Source organism: Bison bison, unplaced genomic scaffold (assembly GCF_000754665.1).
Source record: "Bison bison bison isolate TAMUID 2011002044 unplaced genomic scaffold, Bison_UMD1.0 scf7180017864254, whole genome shotgun sequence".
NCBI classification, from domain to species: Eukaryota; Metazoa; Chordata; class Mammalia; order Artiodactyla; family Bovidae; genus Bison; species Bison bison.
Window position 1 is genome coordinate 630,899 of NW_011494826.1, and position 8,374 is coordinate 639,272.

Here is an 8,374-nt window from a genome sequence, read left to right on the forward strand (position 1 = left end):
TTTTTTTTTTTTTTTTTTTTTAGGCTTCTGGACATAGGCCAAAGAATGCTCAAACTACTACACAATTGCATTCATCTCACACACTAGTAAAGTAACGCTCAAAATTCTCCAAGCCAGATTTCAGCAATACATGAACTGTGAACTTCCAGATGTTCAAGCTGGTTTTAGAAAAGGCAGAGGAACCAGAGATCAAATTGCCAACATCCACTGGATCATGGAAAAAGCAAGAGAGTTCCAGAAAAACATCTATTTCTGCTTTATTGACTATGCCAAAGCCTTTGACTGTGTGGATCACAATAAACTGTGGAAAACTAAGTCATGGCATCTGGTCCCATCACTTCATGGCAAATGGATGGGGAAACAGTGGAAACAGTGAGAGACTTTATATTTTGGGGGGGGGAGGCAGGGCTCCAAAATCACTGCAGATGGTGATTGCAGCCATGAAATTAAAAGACACTTACTCCTTGGAAGGAAAGTTATGACCAACCTAGATAGCATATTCAAAAGCAGAGACATTACTTTGCCAACAAAAGTCCATCTAGTCAGGCTATGGTTTTTCCAGTGGTCATGTATGGATGTAAGAGTTGGACTATAAAGAAAGCTGAGTGCCAAAGAATTAATGCTTTTGAACTGCGATGTTGGAGAAGACTCTTGAGAATCCCTTGGACTGCAAGGAGATCCAACCAGTCCATCCTAAAGGAGATCAGTCCTGGGTGTTCATTGGAAGGACGGATGCTGAAGCTGAAACTCCAATACTTTGGTCACCTCATGCAAAGAGCTAACTCATTTGAAAAGACCCTGATACTGGGAAAGATTGAGGGCAGGAGAAGGGGACGACAGAGGATGAGATGGTTGGATGGCATCACCAACTCAGTGGACACGGGTTTGGGTGGACTCCAGGAGTTGGTGATGGACAGGGAGGCCTGGCATACTGTGGTTCATGGGGTCACAAAGAGTTGGACACAACTGAGTGACTGAACTGGACATATGGAAAATTTTTATTATCACTGTTACACTGATTCTAATTTTACTGCATTATAATTTAACAATTCTATGATGTTGACTTTATGTTATTTATTAGATATTTCTTTGTGGCCTAATATTTGGTCATTTAAAAACAATATTCCACATGTTCAAAAAGAACAAAGATTTTCTGCTGTGTGGATATTATGTTATATGCACATATGATGTGAAGATAGACTTCTATTAGATTAAGCCACTGAGTGACCAGGGTTAATTTACTATCTCAGCAGAGCCTGACCAATACTGTATAACATGAGAAGGTTTACTTATTTAGAAAACAGTAAAATTCACCGAGTTATTTGTTCAGCATTCTTTAAATACATCTCAGAGTGTGTTCTTGGGTTTACTTCTCCCTTCCTGGAGAACTGCCATTAATAATGTCCTCAAAGACTCTTGTGAAGTAAACTTTTCAGGCCTTATTTGACTGAGAATATTGTCTCTTACATTCAAATTACGGTTTGGATCTATAGCTATAATCTCAAAATTACTTGATGTTAGCACCCTAAAAATGTTACTACATGGTCTTCTTGTCATCAATGTTACTGTTGGGTTGTAAAGAGTATGTTTCCCTATCTTTTTGAAATTTTAAAACAGTGCAATTTAGTTTTGCTTCTAAATTTTATTTTTCAGTTCTATAGTATAGAATATCTGTGTAAAAATGCCTAGTAGGTAAGTTGAAAAGTTGAATCTTTAATTCAGGCACTGTATCCAAGTAATATATGTGAGGTTCTATCAATCTGAGATTTCATAAGGCAAGAAGATAGCTGGAGAAAAAAGTGCCAGCTCATGGGGAACTTGTAGGCAAGGAGAAAAGCAAATAGGGGAAAATCAAGTATGACAGTACAATAAGACATAGGAGAATACAGAGCTATTGAAGTTGAGAAAGAAGAATTATAGTGAGGAAGACGAAGTCCACAATCACATATTCTGCACATAGGATTGAGAAATTGAATTTGGTAATTGAAATCATTGTTTACTTATAAGAGAGTGGTTTTAAGGAATAATTGGAATTAGCTTCTAGATTGTAGGCTATTAGAGGAAAACTAGATATGATCATTTAAAGGATCAGCACATCCCACTGAGTTTTGTTCAGACATTTATAAATATAAGCACATTAATTTTCCTAGCAAGAGTTTGTCAAGCACCTACTTATAAGCAAAGGACAGCTCTTTTCTTGCAATTTAAATGTATAGATTGGGGGTGACAGTGGTAGAGGAGCATTTTACAGTATTTAGATAATATAAGTAATTTAAAAGTGGAAAACACTTTTAAACACTATTCAGTAAAAAATGGATATAAGTAACCTGAGGTCAATCAGAGTCATTTCCTTTTAAGGCATGAGATGTGAACAAGTCATGTGGTAAAGAAAATGAGACATGGGGAGTGAATTATAAATTGGAGAAATATTTTCAGGAAAAGAGTAAACCACATTAAGAATATATATACACATATATAAGGACTGATAAATTCAGGAGCTAGCATTGCTCCTGTTTTATGGCTAGTGGGTTTGAAAGCCAAAAACCATTAAGTGGCCAAGAGAGTTTTTATCTTGCTCTTATTATCCTTATCTATTTTATTTATTAAGGTTTAATTGCCTAGCATTTTTCTAATACTCATTTTTTGGTCTAATACATTACAAACCAGTTTTGCAATCCTAATTTATGTCCCCCACGGAAAATACCTCAAGTCAAGCCTCTGCTGTCCAGTATGCTAACCAGCAGTCCTAAATGGTAGAAATTTAGCAACACAGCAGGCTGCAGTCCTCTGGCAGGCAGACAGAAGACAGCGAGAATCCCAATCAAGGGCAGGAGCACACTAGAAGATCAGAAAAAGTTTAATTATCATGTATGCATGGACTAGTAGTAAAAATCACTAATACAGGAGAACTTAGAGAGGCTGACTACCCATCTGGGCTAGCACACACTCTGGTGTTCACATGAGGGTGTGGGGAAGGGTAGAACCAAAGGACTGGTAGATGACAATGTCTTAGACATAGATCAGAATATCCTGACTGTGAAGTACAAGCATCAGGGTCAATGTTGGGAGATATGTTGACAGGTATAAGGGCGGGTTCTTTCGCCTACTGAGTGAGGAATCTGTCCTGTTTGGGAACTTGAGAAACTTAGACCTGGACAAAAATAATCTTACATAGGAAAATTAGTTAAAGATAGAATCTGCACTTCTTAAGCCCTAGCATGATAGGCCTAGAGCAGAACAAAACATCCCTTCCCAACTTATCAGTGGGAATATAGGGCCTCCTGGGTCACAAGGACCTGATTCTTTATGCACTGTATTAGAGATTGAATTAAGCTTCCCCCTAAATATGTTAAAGTTCTAGCCTCAGAATACAACCTTATGTAGGGGTAGGATTACTGAAAGTGTAATAAACATGAGATCATTCTGGAGTATGGTGGGCCCTTAATCCAATGAAACTGTTGTTCTTATAAGCAAACAGCAATGTGAAGCCTTAAGCAAGCAGGGAGAGCACCATGTGATGGCAAAGGCAGAGACTAGAATTGTAAAGTTGCAAGCCAAGGGACACCTAAATTTTCCAGAAAATCATTAGAAACTAGGAGGAGAAAAGGAAAGAGTCCCTGTAAGTTTGCACAGAAAATATGGCTCTGCCAACACCTTGATTTCAGACTTCTTGGCCTTCAGAAATGTCGAAACAATAAATTTCTGCTTTGAGCTATTAAGAGTTTTATATGTCAATTTGTTATTACACATTGGGAAATTATTATACCCTGGGTCCTGAAAGTAAATGGAGGAGAGGACAGGAGTAGGGGTTTCTGGTCAGTGGACTGAGTGAAGGCTGAAGAACAAAAAGAATGAGATTTTTCTTCCAAAGACCACAGTTAATAATCAAGATCTTTTCCTTCATCTTGTTTCCCCTTCCCTGCACTAAAACTATGCCAAATATTAAACTGTTCTCTGAATGTTTTTCACAGTTATAAACACTTGAATTAAGTTGGAGCTTAAATTCAGATTATGTTCTACTAGCCTAGATGAAACAGAGTCAAATATTTCTTAATAGTTTAGGCACATGTCTCACCAAAATCTTTTCCTTGTAAATCTCTTTTACATTTATGTCCATTTTGAGTTAATTTTTGTACATAGTGCAAGGTTTTAAGTTCAATTTTTTGCATAATGATGTCCAAATGTTACAGCATCATTTATTCAAACGTCTATCATTTCTTAATGAACTACCTTTTTGGCAATCCAATGAAATTTATAAGTGGGGCTGTTTCTAGCCTATCCTTTCTATTCCATTGATTTATGTGTCCATTCTCTAGCAAATAACATACTTTCTTGGTTACTATGCTGCTGCTGCTGCTAAGTCGCTTCAGTCGTGTCTGACCCTGTGTGACCCCATAGACGGCAGCCCACCAGGCTCCCCCATCCCTGGGATTCTCCAGGCAAGAACACTGGAGTGGGTTGCCATTTCCTTATCCAGTGCATGAAAGTAAAAAGTGAAAGTGAAGTCGCTCAGTCGTGTCCAACTCTTAGCGACCCCATGGACTGCAGCCTACAAGGCTCCTCCGTCCATGGGATTCTCCAGGCAAGAGTACTGGAGTGGGGTGCCATTGCCTTCTCTGCCTTCATTACTATAGCTTTAGATTAAGTCTTAAAATCATATTGTGTGAGATCTCTAATTTTGTTCTTTATCAAAATATGTTTCAACTATTCTAGATCTTTTTCCTTTTCCATTGTCAATTTATACAAAAAAAAATTGCTTGTATCTGAACTGTGTACAATTATTTATAGATTAATTTGGAGAGAATTGACATTATGACCATATTTAGTCTTTTAATCTAATAAATAGGTCATAGGTCTTCATTTGATCTAAGCCTTCCTGATTTCTCTCACCACTGTTTTATAACATTCAGCATGAATATTTCCTAATTATTTCATGTTTTATATTACTACTCTAAACAATACTATTTTTTAAATTCAAGTTCCACTTCTTCATTGCTGGTGTGTATAAATAAAATTGAAGTTTTATATTAATTTTGTACCCAACAAACTTGTGAAAATATTTATTAGATTTAGTAGCTTTTTCATAGATTATTCTGAATTTTTTGGTAGAAAACTATACGGTCCGTGGAATTCTCCAGGCCTGAATATGGGAGTAGGTAGCTGTTCCCTTCTCCAAGGGATTTTCCCAACCCAGGGATCAAACCCAGATCTACCGCATTGCAGGCAGATTCTTTACCAGCTGAGCCATGAGGAAAGCCCAGAAAATTATGCCATTTATTGCTTAAAACAATTTTAGTTTATCCTTTCCAATCCTTTTTTTTTCCCTTGCTTTATAGCACTCAACAGAACCCCCAGTATGATGTTGAAAAGGAAGGATGTGAGCAGACATAATACTTGTTTTCTGATATTAACAGAATAGTATTCAGCCTGTTACCATTAATTATTAGCTGTAGGATTTTTCTGTAGATTCCCTTTATTGGGGTGAGAAAGGTTCTGTATATTCCTTGTGTAACAAGAGTTTTCATCATAAATGAGTGTTGGATTTTGCCAAAAATTTTTTCCACATCTATTGAAATGTCATGTGATTTTGTCTTTTAGTCATTAATACCTATGCCAAGAGCGGCCGAGAGGAGCCACCCCATGTCCGAGGTCAGGGGCAGAAGCCGGGAGGACCCCATGCCCGAAGGGCAGCGGCCAAGAGGAGTTACCCCATGTCCGAGGTCAGGGGCAGTGGCCGAGAGTACCAGACTGACGGTGCAGGAACGGCAGAGATGAGCTACCCCGCGTCCGAGGTCAGGGGGGGCGGCCGAGAGGAGATATCCAGAGTCTGAGGTCAGGGGCGGCTACCAGAGGAGTTACCCCACGTCGGAGGTCAGGGGCGGCCTGCGGGAGGAGCTACCCCACGCCCCCACGCCCCCACGCACGAGGCCAGGGGCGGCGGCCAGGAGGAGCAACCCCACGTCCAAGGAGCCGTGGCTGCATGGGCGAAGGAGGGCCTAGAGGAGCTATCCCATGTTGAAGTTCAGGAAGGGTGGCGGTGAGAAGATACCCCTCGTCCAAGGTAAGGAGCAATGGCTGCGCTTGGCTGGAGCAGCCGTGAAGAGATACCCCACGCCCAAGGTAAGAGAAACCCAAGTAAGATGGTAGTTGTTGCAAGAGGGCATCAGAGGGCAAACACACTGAAACCATACTCACAGAAAACTAGTCAATCTAATCACACTAGGACCACAGCCTTGTGTAACTCAATGAAACTAAGCCATGCCCGTGGGGCAACCCAAGACGGGAGCGTCATTGTGGAGAGATTTGACAGAGAGAAGGGAATGGCAAACCACTTCAGTATTCTTGCCTTGAGAACCCCACGAACAGAATGAAAAGGCAAAATGATAGGATACTGAAAGAGAAACTCCCCAGGTCAGGAGGTGCCCAATATGCTACTGGAGATCAGTGGAGAAATAACTCCAGAAAGAATGAAGGGATGGAGCCAAAGCAGAAACATTACTCAGCTGTGGATGTGACTGGTGATAGAAGCAAGGTCCGATGCTGTAAAGAGCAATATTGCGTAGGAACCTGGAATGTCAGGTCCATGAATCAAGGCAAATTGGAAGTGGTCAAATAAGAGATGGCAAGAGTGAATGTCAACATTCTAGGAATCAGCGAACTGAAATGGACTGGAGTGGGTGAATTTAACTCAGATGACCATTATATCTACTACTGCAGGCAGGAATCCCTCAGAAGAAATGAAGTGGCCATCATGGTCAACAAAAGAGTCTGAAATGCAGTACTTGGATGCAATCTCAAAAACGACATAATGATCTCTGTTCATTTCCAAGGCAAACCATTCAATATCACAGTAATCCAAGTCTATGTCCCAACCAGTAACGCTGAAGAAGCTGAAGTTGAATGGTTATATGAAGACCTACAAGACCATTTAGAACTAACACCCCAAAAAGATGTCCTTTTCATTATAGGGGACTGGAATGCAAAAGTAGGAAGTCAAGAAACACCTGGAGTAACAGGCAAATTTGGCCTTGGAATACAGAATGAAGCAGGGCAAAGACTAATAGAGTTTTGTCAAGAAAATACACTGGTCATAACAACACCCTCTTTCAACAACACAAGAGAACACACTATACATGGACATCACCAGATGGTCAACACTGAAATCAGATTGATTATACTCTTTGCAGCCAAAGATGGAGAAGCTCTATACAGTCAGCAAAACACAAGACCAGGAGCTGACTGTGGCTCAGACCATGAACTCCTTATTGCCAAATTCAGACTTAAATTGAATAAAGTGGGGAAAACCACTAGACCATTCAGGTATGACCTAAATCAAATCCTTTATGATTATACAGTGGAAGTGAGAAATAGATTTAAGGGCCTAGATCTGATAGATAGAGTGCCTGATTAACTATGGAATGAGGTTCATGACATTGTACAGGAGACAGGGATCAAGACCATTCCCATAGAAAAGAAATGCAAAAAAGCAAAATGGCTGTCTGGGGAGGCCTTACAAATAGCTATGAAAAGAAGAGAAGCGAAAAGCAAAGGAGAAAAGGAAAGATATAAGTATCTGAATGCAGAGTTCCAAAGAATAGCAAGAAGAGATAAGAAAGCCTTCTTCAGTGATCAATGCAAAGAAATAGAGGAAAACAACAGAATGGGAAAGACTAGGGATCTCTTCAAGAAAATCAGAGATACCAAAGGAACATTTCATGCAAAGATGGGCTCGATAAAGGACAGAAATGGTATGGACCTAACAGAAGCAGAAGATATTAAGAAGAGATGGCAAGAATACACAGAAGAACTGTACAAAAAAGATCTTCACGACCCAGATAATCACAATGGTGTGATGACTGACCTAGAGCCAGACATCCTGGAATGTGAAGTCAAGTGGGCCTTAGAAAGCATCACTACGAACAAAGCTAGTGGAGGTGATGGAATTCCAGTTGAGCTATTCCAAATCCTGAAAGATGATGCTGTGAAAGTGCTGCACTCAATATGCCAGCAAATTTGGAAAACTCGGCAGCGGCCACAGGACGGAAAAAGGTCAGTTTTCATTCCAATCCCAAAGAAAGGCAATGCCAAAGAATGCTCAAACTACCACACAATTGCACTCATCTCACATGCTAGTAAAGTAATGCTCAAAATTCTCCAAGCCAGGCTTCAGCAATATGTGAACCGTGAATTTCCTGATGTTCAAGCTGGTTTTAGAAAAGGCAGAGGAACCAGAGATCAAATTGCCAACATCCGCTAGATCATCGAAAAAGCAAGAGAATTCCAGAAAAACATCTATTTCTGCTTTATCGACTATGCCAAAGCCTTTGACTGTGTGGATCACAATAAACTGTGGAAAATTCTGAAAGAGATGGTA